Source organism: Pinus tabuliformis, chromosome X (assembly GCF_031772625.1).
Source record: "Pinus tabuliformis cultivar Carrire ecotype Pingquan chromosome X, CPIR1, whole genome shotgun sequence".
NCBI classification, from domain to species: Eukaryota; Viridiplantae; Streptophyta; class Pinopsida; order Pinales; family Pinaceae; genus Pinus; species Pinus tabuliformis.
This window is the reverse complement of record NC_142308.1, coordinates 1,480,801,228-1,480,818,447: the sequence shown is the minus strand read 5'-3', so window position 1 is coordinate 1,480,818,447 and position 17,220 is coordinate 1,480,801,228. Positions and strand designations below refer to the sequence as shown.

At 28.9% G+C, this 17,220-nt stretch overlaps 1 long non-coding RNA gene across 2 annotated transcripts; it reads left to right on the top strand.

The window, feature by feature from the left end:
• The first annotated feature begins 2,424 nt into the window (after window positions 1–2,424).
• On the top strand, window positions 2,425–11,558 carry LOC149145604 (uncharacterized). 2 transcript variants are annotated; one of them, XR_016264411.1, is made up of 5 exons: window positions 2,425–2,943; window positions 2,980–3,071; window positions 3,204–3,284; window positions 10,943–11,079; window positions 11,246–11,558. It is a non-coding gene; the product is annotated as an uncharacterized LOC149145604 (long non-coding RNA). The 2 variants fall into 2 exon arrangements; XR_016264410.1 differs by having other exon boundaries at window positions 2,425–3,071; window positions 11,246–11,556.
• The last annotated feature ends 5,662 nt before the right edge of the window (window positions 11,559–17,220 follow it).

Here is a 17,220-nt window from a genome sequence, read left to right as displayed (position 1 = left end):
AAATACAAGTACAACTGGAATTCATGTGGTGGATGGAAATTCTTGAAAGAAGCATGAAGGGAAAGAAGTAGCTACATGATGAAGGTTACAAATATGTATCAAGAAGGCTACTTTCCACGAAGAAATGAATGACATGACAAAATAAGAAGGAAAGTGATCAATGGTTGTTGCCCTACACGAAAGAAGCTCAACTAAATTTCAAGACATCGAGGAGAGAAGTTGATCACGCTGCTGACGAACCCACAAAGAAGAAGTTGCTGATGTATAAAAGAGTCCCTAGATAAGAGGGAGCTTTGACAGGTCCCTAATCAAGAGGGAGTTTGAATTAGATCACCCCTGATTACAAAGGAGTGACAATTGTGTTTTTCCATTTCATGTGTCATGCACTAGACCACGACTAACAACCTTAAGTCTAGATGAAGGCCATGAATGGAAATGTAGACACATTATAGACACAATATTCTTGTCTTCACTTGGGAAGAAAGAATGGGAGGATTGGGTAATCATCTAGCATCCGATACTCTTTGAGGATGTGTAGGGCATCCAAGATAATAGTAGGCAAGAGGATCGATATTCTTTGAGGGTTGGGAACCCAAGATAAGAATAGTCCTAGAATGTCATACTCAGTGAACACTAGGGTGGGTATGTACCTTGAGAGACAATGATGAAGGTGTCTATAAATCATTGGTCTCGCGAGCATTGTAGCTCATGATCTCATGGAGAGATGGCGTTGTTAGTCAAGCCCTTGCACTATGAGAATGTTGATTGATATGATGCTATACATATGGGATTACCAATTTGATTCTTCTTATGAGACATTCTTTAGATTGAGAATGACCAAGTACCATTGTAAATACCTGCCTAGTTAAGAGGGATTGTTGAAGAAAAAGGGTAACTAGGTTCGATATTTTTCGATCTTTGTACTTGTCAAGATTTTTTTTTATTATTTTTATAAATTATATGGATGAGTTTCTTGCTCATTCTATAGGTATAGGAAAGTCAAAGAGTCAAAACTATATTGAAGAGCTCTTCTTGAGCATTTATGTAATGAACATAAGTCAACCTAGTGTCAAGCAACCCTCAAAGACAAGCACCATCCTTCAAAGAAGAAGCCTACAAACAAAATACATCATGTTGGCTTGCAAATATATATTAAATAATATATAGAGATGACATGTCGGCTCAGTAAATAGACACCACGGTTCACAATGACACGTCGGCTAATATGGAAGACAAACCATTATATATACCCAGCTGTGGTATCTGCAAAACACACGAAAATTCAGACATCTCTACAACTTCAGATGAGTACAGAGGTACAAAATTTTGGATGGGTACAAAGGTACAAAAATTCGGATGGGTACAACAGGGTGCAGGAACTCAGTTTCACCGTAATTTTCGATGGGTAGAGTGAGTAAAGGATCTCAAATACTTCTGAAATCTCGGTGGTGATTACAATATGTAATTAGAGTGTAACCTTCTTGGTGGCGACAATCTCAGCATAGCTGTAACAATAAGGATCTGAGTGTAGGGAAGAAAAACACAATCACATTCTTGACTTAATTATTATGATGAGGATCTAAGTGATACTCTCTCGGCATACTTCTAGATGTTGTGATAAGTCTTAGTATATTTGTGACAAGGATATCTACTATCTCGACATACTACTAAATATAATCATGATCTTGATGGAAGACCATCTAGATGCAACACTCTTATATGTACATGTCTCAGTATAAGATCTCATTGTTATGATCTCTATGAAGATGCAGTAGTGTTGCAACATTAGTGACCTCAACGATGACCTTGATAGTGCAGCAGTAATGAAGAATTCAGTGAAGTAGCAGTGTTGATGATGACCTCAACAACAAGAAGAGGATTGGTGACTTGGTCTTGGAGTGACCTAGTAGGTCAAAGGTTATGATCTTAGTGTTCATCAATTGAATCTCCATAAGAAGAATTCCATGCGGGTTTTCCTTTCCAAGAGGGAGAGGTTCTTGGCCCTCGCAAAATGCCAACATCTTGTGTTCTTGTCTCTTTGTTTTTGGTAGAAGTTTGATGAAGTAAACACACACACTAATAATAAGAAGAAGATCAAGCTAAGATAAATTGTAAAAACACTTCACAAATTATTATCAAGTCTAGAAGAATCTTACTAATGTTCAGTGCGCTCTATTAAAAGCATGCATCTGCATAGAAATGTGTGCATGTTTTAATTATTGATTTATTGTTAGATTTTATGATAATAAGATTATGTTATAAACCTTTTTTATTACAACGGGTCACTTTTTATCATTAAATTTTTTTTAAATGCCCAACTTGAAACATATAAATAGCAAACCTTGAGTCAAAATAAAACAATGTCTTTTAAATCCACTTCACTTTCAAATCCAAAGAGAACGACGTCCTTCCAAATCCACATTGGGCTCTGTGCGTGGCGGATTTGAAAGAGGGAAAATTCGAATGCATTTGAAATCCGTAAGCTCCGATATATCATTATCACATTTACACAGCAAACGAAAAATGAACAGGGCAACCGCACTTGCAAGCTTGGCCGACAAACAGAGGAAGAGCAGAGAGTATCGGCCTTTCATGGCTGGGAGATGGTGGGCAAGCGGAAGAGTAGAAAGTATAGGCCTTCCATGGCTGGGAGATGGTGGGCAAGGGGAAGAGTGGAGAGTATCGGCCTTCCATGGAGTAGAGGAGAACAGATTTCGGGTTTGTTGGAGAAGAGCAGAAGAAATTAGAAATTGGAGTAGAACTTTGTGCTTTAGAACTCTGTGTATTTTAATACTGTGTTTTCTTTTTGGAGGATGGCCATGCTTACTTGTTTATACCTTGAATTCCGCCTGTGCATTTTTTTTGGTTTTTTTATTTAATTTGTTTCTGTTTTGAAATGGTGTGTTGGTTTGTCTGGTGTTTGTTTGGTTCTGGCTTGACGAGGTCGGGGTTAAGAGGGTTAAGAGGGAGAGTGACGAGGTCGGGGTCAAGAGGGTTAAGAGGGAGAGTGATGCTGCAATTAATTTAATGGTGAAGATGGGATCGCTGATTTAATGGTGAAGATTGAGAAGGTATATATTATTTTATTTGTTATTTAATATTTTGATGGTAATTTTACTGTCTTATGGATATATTATTATTTGGTAGAATATTTTATCTTGATTTTTTTGGGTTAACTTGTCCTGATTACTCTTCAATTGCAGATCAAGTGCAGAGGAAGGAAGAATGATACAATTAGGAAGGAAGAATTACACCACATATGCTCTGCATTTTTTTGGTTGCAGGTGAGTATTAATTTTTGGTTTCTCTCTTATCTAATTAATTTTTATTAGCATTAACTTGTGGTTTCTCTTATATCTAATTATTTTTTATTGGGTATAAGGTAAGTGTGTTTAATAAGATCAGGGTTCAAATATACCTGCAGGATACAGAAAGGTGGGGAAAAATTTCACAATCTTTGGTGTTCTTCTTGGTTATTCAATGTCTTTGGGTTTTATTTTTTGGTACTGGTTATTTTCAAAAGGGTTATTGATGCTGATTAGTGCTAGCATAAAACCTTCTAAACTTCTAATGCTTATATCTTATGAAGGAATTTGGTCTATCTATAAAAAAGAATTAGAAAGAACTAGAAACTGTTTGTGAGTAAAATTTTATTTGAATTTTATTATAATTCTTTTTCTCCTTGCTTTTTGCAAACATATTTCAGTCATTGGCCTTTCTTTATTTAGAGTTTAGATACACTTGTACTATGCAGGCCAAATGTTGGGAAAATTTCATAATCTTTGATGCTTTTAGTGGCTATTCAATGTCTTTGGGTTTTATTTTTAGGTACTGGTTATCTTCAATAGGGTTATTGATGTTGATCACTCGCAACATAAAACCATTTAATGCTTAAATCTGAAGAAGAATTTGGGGTTTTTAGAAATTTTCTTTTAGAAACTGTTTTGTAGATGTTCATTATGTGAGTAAATTTTTATTTCAATTTTATTATAATTCTTTTTCTCCAGATTTTGGTCATTGGCAGTATTTTATTTAGGCTAGTGACCCAGTCCAATCCATGTTGAGCTTATAAACTAATGGGCTGAGCTTATAAACTAATAGTTATTTCCGGGTGAGATTATTAAACATTCAGTGACTTGTAGCAGTTAATTGGTGTGAACATAAAACCATCCTAAGCCCAAAGAAAATTTTGGGTTTCCAGAATTTTCTTTTTAGACTGTTTGAGTTTCCAGAATTTTTTTAGACACTATTTGTAGGAGTTCAATAAGTAAGTTAAATTTTATTCCAATTCTATTATAATTCTCTTAGCTTCTGCATTTTGCAAACTGAATTTGGTCATTGTCCCTATTTAGCTGAGTGAACCACAATTGAGGCCATGCTGAGCTTATAAAGTATAGCACCCATTTGGGGTGAGATTATTAACCAATCATATTCATCAATCTCCATTTATTAGTTTTCTCAACCAGCTTGAGCAAAGTACTTTTAGGGAGCATACTTACTAGTCCTAGAGAAACAGTGCTGGTATGCCATCTAAGATGGATGGATGAGACCTCCCAGGCACCTGCATTAGATGAAACACATCAGGTAGGCAAAAGCACACTTAAAGCAAGACTTGTATGAAGACATTAAGATTCTGCAACATCTCATTATGCAAGGTGACACTTTGAATTAAGTCCTATTTAGAAAATTATGGTTTCATGGATTTGTTCTTACCTATCTAAGTGTAAGCAAGTTGTGTGGGATCAACTCACAATAGGTGTGCTAGGGGTGACCTAGCATAGTTAAGGAAAGAGGGTTCAAATACTTATCTTTGACCTATCTTTTTCCAAAATCACTACCTACATTAATAGTTTGTAAAAGGTTGAAAATGAGTGTAGTTCCTACATTTTCCTTCCTATTCAGTCTACCCCAAACATTTTTGTAGCCCATGCCCATAAAAATGCCTTTTATATTTTTCAATTTTAAGAGATTACTACACTTGTCTATAAGCATTGCATTCCCTTGCATATAGATCTTAGAGGGACAGAGCCCAACTCCTTGCTTTTGTTTTAGTGTGTTTATTTATGTACCTAGTACTATCTAAGTGTAAGCAAGTTTCTTGGGATGAACCAACAATAGGTGTGCTAGGGGTGACCTAGGTACTTGGCAGTGGTTAGCACCTTTGTTTAGTCTAAGTCCAGGAAAATCGTACTTATGTGATTTTTTCTAATGAGTAGCTTCCTTTTTATTCTACATAATATTAACTTTAAACAGATTCACGTGTCTTTGTCAAAAATCAATGCCTACATTAATGGTTTGGAAAAGGTTAAAAAGGAGTGTAGTTCTGACATCTTCCTTCCTATTCAGTCTAATGCAAACATTTCTGTAGCCCAGGCCCATAAAAATGCCTTTTATATTTTTCAATTTAAAAGAGTACTACACTAGTCTTTAAGCATTGCATTCCCTTGCATATTGATCTTAAATGGAGAGAACCCAACACCCTCCTTGTGTTTCTAGTGTGTTTATTTATGCCAATGACTGCTAGTATTGGAGAGTAAGAATGGAATATCCCTCTAGAATTCACCCATTAGAAGCAATGATTGTAATTGTTGATTCATAATGATGTCAATGAAAAGAATATGCCCATGAAGCTATGGGCAAGAGGGGATTCTGGATGGGGTGCAAGAACATCACGCTAGTAAACATTCAGATGAACCTGGGCATTCTTGTTAGTTGGATGCCAATGGTGAAAAGCTTTTTATTGAGATGATCACCTACTGTGCACCCAATAATTGGGAATGGTGGGCTGATACATCACTCTTAACCAAGAACAGACCAATTCACAGCTTACAATAATTGACCAACAACAGGTGGAGAATGGCATTCTTCTATCGCTGTTTTCTTAGTATTATATATGTGCAATTCTTAATAAAAATCAGATGGCTTGAAAATGTATACCCTAGTCTCTTAGGTCCTTTTTGAGTTTTTGTAGCATATCAACAGACCTCTCATCTTTTGCATATTCAGTTGATAATGTTTTTTCCATCCCATTTCTACCATAGATATATGTGCAATTCTTATTAAAAAATCAGATTGCCTTTTTGAGTTTTTGTAGCATATCAACAGACCTCTCATCTTTTGCATATTCAGTTGAGAATGTTTTCTCCATCCCATTTCTACCATAGATATATGTGCAATTCTTATTAAAAAATCAGATTGCCTGAAAATGTATACCCATTGCCTTAGTCTTTGGATCCTTTTTGAGTTTTTTAGCATATCAACAGACCTCTCATCTTTTGCATGTTCAGTTGATAATGATTTTTCATCCCATTTCTACCATAGATATATGTGCAAATCTTATTAAAAAATCAGATTGCCTTTTTGAGTTTTTTAGCATATCAACAGACCTCTCATCTTTTGCATATTCAGTTGATAATGTTTTTTCCATCCCATTTCTACCATAGATATATGTACAATTCTTATTAAAAAATCAGATTGCCTGAAAATGTATACCCATTGCCCTAGTCTTTGGATCCTTTTTGAGTTTTGTAGCATATCAAAAAAACCCCTTATCTTTTGCATATTCAGTTCACAATGTGTTTTCCATCCTATTTCTATTTCTACCAAAGATATGGTAGGCAGCTCAGATAACATAGATAAGAAATCGAATGAAACATTATTTATGCCCTTCTTGTATTGAATTTCAAAGTAAAAAACTTGTAGTTTACTTTCCTACTTCACTAAAATTCCACTGGGAAAATAAATAGTTCAAAGCTTCATGCTCCATTTGGATTTGGAGGTGCTGTCCGAATAAATATGGCTTGAATTTTTGTGTAACATAAAGGTCAACATTTCCTAATCATAGATGCATAATAACTTCTCCTTGTCAATCACAATAGGCTACTGAATTGCATGACCACTGTGTTTATGCCAGTTCCTAATACATCATATTTCACTTCAAAAGTCTATGAGAAATATGGCTGGGCCTTTTTCATTTGTCAGAAGGTAGCCCCCTGCAACCTCCATCCATCCATTGGCCACTGTGTTCATGGCAGTTCCTAAAGCATCATATTTCACTTCAAAAGTCTATGAGAAATATGGCTGGGTCTTTTTCATTTGTCAGAAGGTAGCCCCCCTACCTTCTATTAGTCCTTATTGGTAAGATCTGTGAGCTGCACCATGTTGCTTCCAAAAACATAACTTCCTATATAAATTATCCACACTCCTGGGAGTTGGAGTGAAATTCAAGAAAAATATTATCCACACTCCTGGGAGTTGGAGTGAAATTCAAGAAAAAAAGACTGAAACAGAGCCCACCTTGGATGATTGAGAAAATTATCAGGCTTTAGGCTCCTTGATCACGATTTGATGGGAAGCAAAACTAGCCGTTTTTCATTCTAAATATATTGCCCTTTATACGGAAAAATAGTGAGGGGAATCAATTGTAGAAAAGCTTTAGTTATTAATAAAGTCATTCAGGTTCATCTTCTGTTATAAGTATTTGACAGATGCTTGAGTGTTAGAGTTTTCATAGATAAGAAGGTAGCCCCTCTGTAGCCTCCAACCAGTTAACTCTATCCTTATTAGTAAGACAATTGAGATGTGCGCTGGCTTCCAAAACCCTAGAAAAAATTCCTATGTAAATTGCATATTCTATTAAGTTCTCTCAATTGAGTCACATGTTTGGGAGTTGGCCAATCAAGGAAGTAGGTGTGAAATTCAAATAATAAAGAATGAAGTGGAGCAAGCCCTAGATGATTGAGAAAATTGTCAGGCTTCAGGTTCCTTGATCATCACAATTTGATAGGAAGTAAAACTAAACCGTTTTTCATTCTAAATATGGTGTGTTATTTGCCACAATAATGTTGGGATAAATGGAACTAATGAAGTTATTTAGTTTCACCTTTATGTACAAGTATATGACAGATGCTTGCTTGAGTGTTACAGTTTGCATAGGTAATAAGGGAGCCCTTTTGCAGCCTCCATCCATTTGAATCAATCCTCATCCGTTTGAATCGATCCTTATTGGTAAGATTGGTGATGTGTGCTATGATGCTTCCAAAACCCTTGACAGGCTATGTAAATTGGCTATGCGAGTCACATTCTTGGGAGTTGGCTAATCCAGGATTAAGAAGTGAAATTCAAGAAATAAAGCCTGAAACAAAGCTAGCTCTCTAGATGATTGAGAAAATTGTTAAGCCTCAGATTTACTGATCACAAGTTGATAGGGAGCAAACTAATGGTTTTTCATTTTAAGTATTTTGTAAATGGAAATATACTGAGAAAATCAATTGTAGACAAACTTAAATTACTAATGAAGTCATTCGGTTTCATTTGCTGTTGCAAGTTTCTGACAGATTTCTGCTTGATGTTATAGTTTGCATAGACAAGAAGGTAGCCCCTTTGCAGCCTGCATCCATTTAAATCCATCCGTATTGATAAGATCAGTGAGGTGTGCCATGATGCTTCCAAAACCCCCTTGATAAACTTCCTATATAAATTGCATATTCTATTAATTTTTCTCAACTAAGTCACATTGTTGGGAGTTGGGCAGTCGAGGAATAAGGAGTAAAAATTCAAAAAGAAAGAGTGAAACAGAACAAGCCCTGGATGATTGAGAAAAATCGTCAGGCTTCAAATTCCTTGATCACAATTTGATAGGAAGGAAGCATAACTAACTATTTTTCATTTTAAGTATCATGTGTGTTTCTGCCACAATAATGTTGGGATAAATTGAAATATACTGAGATAATCAGTTGTAGACTAAATTAAGTTACTAATGAAGTCACTCAGTTTCATTCTGATACAAGTATTTGAAAGATGCCTGCTTTGCAGTGTCCACTGATTTAAATTGATCCTCTTTGGTAAAATCAGTGAGGTTTGCTATGATGCTTCCAAAACTCTTGACAAACTTTCTATATAAAATGCATATTCTATTAAATTCTCTCAACTCAGTCACATTCTTGGGAGTTGGCCAGTAAAGGAACAAGAAGTAAAAATTAAAGAAATAAAGAGTGAAAAAGAGCAAGCTCTGAATGATTGAGAAAATTGCGAGGCTTCAGATTCCTTGATCACAATTTGATAGGAAGCATAACTTTGGGATAAATGAAAATGTGTCTCAACTGAGTCACATTCTTGGGAGTTGGCCAGTCACATTCAAAAAGAAAGAGTGAAATAGAGCAAGCCCTGGATGATTGAGAAAATCCTCAGGCTTCCCATTCCTTGATCACAATTTGATATAGGGAGCGTAAAGTATTTTTCATTTTAAGTATCAAGCGTCTTCTGCCACAATGATGTTGGGATAAATGAAAAGGTACCCAGAGAATCAATTTTAGACAAACTTAAGTTACTAATGAAGTCATTAAGTTTAACTTTCTGTTACAAGTTTTTGACAGATGCCTGCTTGCCTGCTTGAGTGTTACTGTTTGCATACATAAGAAGGTAGTCCCTTTGCAGCCTCCATCCATTAACTGATCCTTATTGGTAAGATCAGTGAGGCGTGCCATGATTGATCCTTATTGGTAAGATCAGTGAGGTGTGCCATGATGCGTCCGAAACCCTTGACAAACTTGCTATATAAATTGCATATTAAAGTTCTCTAGACTGAGTCATATTCTTGGGAGTTGGCCAGTCCAGTGAGGAGTAAAATTCAGGAAATAAAGAGTGAAACACAGAGGCAGATGACAGAAAATTGGCAGGCTTTAAGTTCCTTGATCACAATTTGATTAGAAGCAATTTGTCAGGCTTCAGGTTTCTTGTGTTCTTGGCCAGAATGATGTTGGGATAAATAGAAATACACATAGAGAATCACTTGTAGACAAGTTGAAGTTACTAATGAAATCATTTAGTTTCACCTTCTGTTAAAAGTATTTGACAGATCTTGAGCGTTACAGTTTGCCATGTAGAATGAGCTTTTCTTTTGTAATATTAATTCCTTGTATTTCCTTTACCTATTCAGTTGGACAAACTTTTTGAATAATGAATTACAAAAATGCAATGTGGTGAGTGTGAATTGAACATGCAACCTTCACATCTTCAGTCTAATGCTCTCCAAACTGAGTTGTCACACTACTGGATAGACAAAGGGGCTTTTACTCGGCACTATATGTTACAGGTCGAAAATTTTTGTCATCCTGTAAGGGGAATATTCTGTCATGGCCAGTATCAGTTAGTTGAGAAACAGTATTTGACCCTGATAAAATAAAAACAGGTCAGTTGTTGTACCATATGTAAAACATACTGAATGTTACAATGGGTTTTGTAATTTATAATGGGTGTACATCGCTATTAATTCAAAAAGGACTGAATTCAGTATGTCTTGCGATTTGGGCTTCGATCACTGTCCCATCAAGTTACTAAATTACTTACCTAATGATTCGAAGAGTTACTTCCCTGAGTGACTTCTGTGAGCGCAATGACCTCCCATCGGAGAGTCTGGCACACCTTTTGATAGTTTATGTTTTTATAACCAATTCATTATGAAATAAAAAATCCAGCAAGCAGCGACCCGCTCGCAATCAAAAATTAAATCAAGAGGTAACACACCCATGCATGTGAAAATCAAGAGATAGTTCCGTAGCGCTCAGCCTGTCTCGGCTCTTTCCCCACCCAGGCTGAACACCCAATCTAGGCAGGCTTAAAGCATATTTCTTATGGTATGTCGTTATCTCTCCAATAAGGTTTCCAGTCCAATAGGGAAACCAGAAGGAAATCCTTCAGTCGTTCTCTGCAAGTAGCGTCCTATTTTCTTTTCGATATAGATGCCTAGTTGCTGTTCGCGTGGATTCAGTTGATTCAGTTCAGTTAATCTTTAACAGTTGCTTACCTTGAATCAGTTGCTTACCTTGATTCAGTTGCTGATATTGTTTTTGTAATGGTGAAAGTTAATTATTGTGTTTTGTTTTTAATATTTAATAGTAAATTTGTGATTGAAAATTTATTTATTTTCTATCTTACGAAACAGGTGTAAATTGACGGAAAGGGGAGAGGGGGGCTCTTGAAACAGGTATCAAGAAAGTAGATTAGAAGAAATTGGAAGTGTTTAGACTCAAAGCAGAGCTTTGATGCAGAGTGCTGTGACAGAAAGTCATATGTGAAAAGGTAAATTAAATTCTTCTCACAATTTTATGTGGGAGTGAAAAATTATTTTGTATTGCATAATATTTTGAATGTCATCTTAAACAAATAATAATTGTTTTTGTTATTTATTTATTATTTTAAAATAGAAATATTATTAAAACTCTAATTTCGTTGTGGTATGAAACAGAGATTAAAAAGGTAAAATTGCATAGAGGCTCAAACTCTTTGTGGAAGAATCACATATCAAGTGTTATTGAAGATGGTATTACATTTTGTAATTGTAAATTGTAGTGTATTTTTTGATGTACTCACTCACAAACTATACTGTTAATACATAATCAGATTTTTTTTTTTGAGAAGGGGTTGACCCTTCTCACAACCTCCAAAGATAGCATGGCCAAAGCTATCTTGGAGGAGTGTCATTTTTGTTTGTTTGTTTTTATTTTTATTTTTATGTTTTGGTGTATTTTCATTTTTTTCCAAAGGTAGTGTTTATTTGTAAAAGTTTAATTATATTTATTCAGATGACTTTTAATGATAACTTCACATTTCAAAATTTGATTGATCATATTCACATTTTTTTCCAGGCAAACAATTGTTTTCACATGATATTCTTATATAACACCTACAAATGGCCACCCATGATTTAGTGAAAATAAGCTCATAAACTTACATTATTCACAAATTTTTCACATTTACAAATTTTACAACTACAAATGATCATAAATGATTCAGTAAAAATAAAATTATAATATTACATTATTCACAATTTTTTTACATTCACTTTTTCTTTTCACATGATACTATATAACAAGCAAAAATAATTTAGCAAAACTAACTCAAAATTATATTATTCACATTTTTTTTTTTCACATTTACAATTCTTTCATATGATACCCTTGTATAAAAACCACTAATGATTTTGAAAAAATGAACTCATAAATTATATCTAAAGATTTTGATTCAATATTAACTTTCACATTTAAAATAATTTTTAAAATTTTGTTATTTAATAAAAATTAATATTTAAAATTTATACAAATAAAGACACCAAATTTTTAAGATATCACACTAATTTTTTTTTATAGTTATTAAGGTTGAGTTGTAATGTGCTGTGTTGTGTTGTGTAATGTGTTGTTGTGTTGTGTTGTGTAATGTGTTGTTGTATTGTAATGTGTTAAGTGTTGTTTGTGTATATATTATACACATGACATTGTGTTCCATATGATGTATTTTAAATTAATTTAAAGTTGTGAAAAATTTATGGTTAAAAGTAAAAATATTGGTTTTAAAAACATTTATACATTTATATTGGTTTTGGCTAAATTTTTATTTCTATTATAATAAAAATAGACATGCATGTGGTTTTTAATTTTACATTTTAAAATTATACATTTACATCTCTTCATATAATATCATATTTATTGCAACAATAACAACAATTAAATCATTAAAAATAAATATATCAATTTTCAAAGGTCATAATATATCACCACATACACATTTTAAAAATGTTACTCTTAACAACTTTCAAAAGTATGATGTTAAAGTATGGGAAATGCTTTTTATTTTGAAATATAATTTTCTATTTTGTACTAGTTTCAACATATTTTAAAAATGTTGCTCCTCACAACTTTTAGAAGTATAAATGCTTTTTATTTTCAAGTAATTTTGTTAATCATAATTTTATTATAAAAGTGAAATTTAAAAATGATATCTAATTTAATGCATTTATATATATTTTGTTTTTGTTTTTTTGTTTACATTATAATATTACAAATTTTTATTTTTTAATTTGATTAATTTGTACATGTTAAAATGATGAATTTTATATCTTTTAAAAATATGTTTATTTGTATTATTTTTTAATTTAATTAATTTGTAATGTGATATTGTGATGTATGGGAGTAGTCAAATTTTATGTTATTTTTTGATTTATTTAATTTGTATATGTTAAAATGATGAATTTTGTCTTTAAAAAATAATGAATAATATATTTTATAGAAATGTTTATTTTTATTATTATTATTTTTTAATTTACTTAATTTGTAATGTATCTCACCAATGTGATTTGTTTTAGGTAAATTGGACATTGTAATATTAGAAATTTGTATTTGTATTTGTATTTTTATTAGTTTTTAATTTAATTAATTTGTATATGTTTAAATGAAGAATTTTATGTTTTGAAAAAATATAAATTAATAATATATTTGATAAATATGTTTATTTTTATTAGTTTTTCATTTAATTAATTTTTAATGTGAGATTGTGATTGATGGGGTAATGTGATTTGTTTTAAGGAAATGGAAAGTTATTAAGAATTCATGTTTAATAAATTTTTTTTTTTTTTTTTTTTTTTTTTTTGTAGTGTAATATTATAAATTTGTATTTTTATTATTTTAATTTAATTAATTTGTATATATTAAATTAATAAATTTTGTCTTTTAAAATGCAAATTAATAATATATTTGATAAATATGTTTATTTTTATTATTTTTTTAATTTAATTAACGTTTTTTTTAAAATTTATACATTGTGTAATATTATAAATTTATATTTTTATTATTTTATTATTTTTAATTTAATTAATCTGTATATATTAAATTAATAAATTGTTTTTTAAAATGCAAACTAATTATATATTTGATAAATATGTTTATTTTTATTATTTTTTAATTTAATTAATTTCTAATATGATACAGTAATGTGATTAGGTTATTAAAAATTGATGTTTATTAAAATATTATTTTTTTAAAATTTGTACATTGTAATATTAGAAATTTATTTGTATTTTTATTAGTTTTTAATTTAATTAATTTGTATATGTTTAAATGAAGAATTTTATGTCTTTAAAAAATATAAATTAATAATATATTTGATAAATATGTTTATTTTTATTATTTTTTAATTTTATTAGAGATGATATGTTTGATAAATATGTTTATTTTATTATTTTTAATTTGATAAATTTCTAATGTGATATTGTGATGTATGTGAGTAATGTGATCAGGTTATTAAAAATTGATGTTTAATAAAATAATTTTTTTTTTTAAAATTTGTACATTGTAATATTACAAATTTGTATTTTTATTATTTTTTAATTTAATTAATTTGTTAGTGTTAAATTGATGAATTTTATGTCTTTTAAGAATATAAATGAATAATATATTTAATAAATATGTTTATTTTATGTACGAATTCCTTGAAATTTGTATATTGTCTCTAACTACTCATTTTAAAATTTGATTTTTAACAAGTTCATATTATCTTTATTTATATCAATCACTCTTTATGTTATAAAGTATGATTATTAACCTATGGTATTTCTTTCATATGAAACCTTTCATACCTAAAGTAAGTGAGTTGATACTTGAGTGGTTATTTCTTATAACATGTAAACACACTGCTAAAACTATCATGGTAAAGTCTATTTTTGAATTAAATTAATAATTTTATTATTACTTATTAAATTTTAATTAAATTGACAATTTCAATATTAATATTAATTTTCTGGTTTTGCAAATAATAAACTTGTGGTAAAAGGGATAATGATTTTGTGGCGAAGTATTTTTTTTATTATTATTTAAATTAATAATTGAAATATTAATTTTAATTTTGTAGTTTGGCAAATAATATATTTATAGTAAAAATTATTTTTGATCAAGTGATATATAGTTGAGTGATTCATTAAAAATGAATTTATTGTGATGTATGGGAGTAATGTGATTAGGTTATTAAAAATTGATCTTTAATAAAATATTATTTTTTACAAATTTGTACATTGTAATATTAGAAATTTGTATTTGTATTTCTATTAGTTTTTAATTTAATTAAATTGTATATGTTTAAATGAAGAATTTTATGTCTTCTAAAAATATAAATTAATAATATATTGATAAATATGTTTATTTTTATTATTTTTTAACTTAATTAATATTTATTGTGATGTATGGGAGTAATGTGATTAAGTTATTAAAAATTGATGTTTAATAAAAGAATATTTTTTAAAAATCTGTAGATTGTAATATTACAAATTTGTATTTTTATTATTTTTTAAGTTAATTAATTTGTATATGTTAAATTGATGAATTTTTTAAAAATATAAATGAATAATATATTTGATCAATATGTTTATTTTATTTTATTTGTATGAATTACTTGAAATAATAATGTATATATTCTCTAACTTTTCATTTTAAAATTTGACTTTTAACAAGTTCACATTATCTTTATTTATATCAATCACTCTTTATGTTATAAAGTATGATTATTAACCTATGGTATTTCTTTCATATGATTCCTAAAGTAAGTGAGTTGATACTTGAGTGATTATTTCTTATAACATGTAAACATGACTAAAACTATCTTGGTAAAGTCTATTTTTTAATTAAATTAATAATTTTATTATTAATTATAAAGTTTTAATTAAATTGATAATTTCAATTTCAATATTAATTTTCTGGTTTTGCAAATAATAATTTTATAGTAAAAATGATATTTAAAAATGATTTTCCAAGTATTATTATTTTTTATTAATATTAATAATTTTAATATTAATTTTAATTTTGGAGTTTTGCAAATAATAAATTTACAATAAAAACTATTTTTGATTAAGTGATATATAGTTGAGTGATTCATTAAAATTGAACTTATAAAATTATATTTAAAAATTATAATTTTGGTATTTAAAATTATATTATTTAAAAAACTGATTGTAACCATTTAACATTGTGCATAATATAATGTGTTTCAAGCAAGTTGAAGGTTATTAAAATTTAATGTTTATTAAAATATTATTTTTTAAAAATTTGTGTAACCCCATTTTATAAATTTGTATTTTTGTTATTTTTAATTTAATTATTTTGTATAAATTAAATTGATGAGTTTTATTTATTAAAAATATATAACTCAATAATATATATTACAAAATATGTTTATTTTAATTTTATTTATTTGTATAAGTTAGTAAAGTATATGAATATATATGATTTTAAACTTATCATTATAAAATTTTATTTTTAACACATTCACATTATTTTATCTCTATATCAATCACTCTTTATGCTATAAAGTATGATTCTTAGTCTATTGTATTTTCATATGATACCTTTAATACCAAACATAAGTGATTTGATATAAATGCAATTGTGTTGTTTCTTCCCATGATATATAAAAGATTAAAACTATCTGGTTAGTTAGAGTTTAATATTTTTTACTTAAATTAAATTTTTTATTAGAAATTTTTATTTTTAATTAAATTAATAATTTTATTTTTAATTTTTAACTTTAGAGTTTTCCAAATAATAAATTTATAGTAAAAACTATTTTTGATTTAAGTGATATATAGTTGAGTAATTCATTTAGAGTTTTCCAAATAATAAATTTATAATAAAAATGATTTTTTATTTTAGTGATATATAGTTGAGTAATTCATTAAAAATGAACTTGTAAAGATATTTTTAAAAATTATAATTTTGACATTTAAAATTGTATTATTTAATAAAAAATTGATGTGTTATTAAAAATGAACTGATAAATATATTTAAAAATTATAACTTTGACATTTAAAATTATATTATTTAATAAAATTGATGTGGTATATGTTTGCCTGTATATATGATTGTATTTATGTTTGTTTATTATTTTTAATTTAATTAATTTGTAATGTGATATTGTGATGTATTGGAGTAATGTGTTTATTTTAAGTAAATTGAAGGTGATTAAAAAATGATGTTTAATAAAATACTTTTTTTTAAAGAATTTGTATTTTTATTATTTTATTATTTAAATTAATTTGTATATGTTAACATGATGAATTTTATGTTTTTTTAAAATTATAAATGAATAATATATTTGATAAATATGTTTATTTTTAATTTAATTAATTTGTATATGTTAAAATAAGGAATTTTATGTTTTTTAAAAATATAAATGAATAATATATTTGATAAATATGTTATTTTTATTATTTTACAAATTTGTATTTTTTGTTGTTTTATTACAAATTTGTTTTTTCGTTATTTTATTAATTTAATTAATTTGTATATGTTGAAAAGATGAATTTTATGTTTTTTAAAATTATAAATGAATAATATGTTTATTTTTATTATTATTTTTTAATTTGTATATGTTAAAATAATGAATTTTATGTTTTTTAAAAAT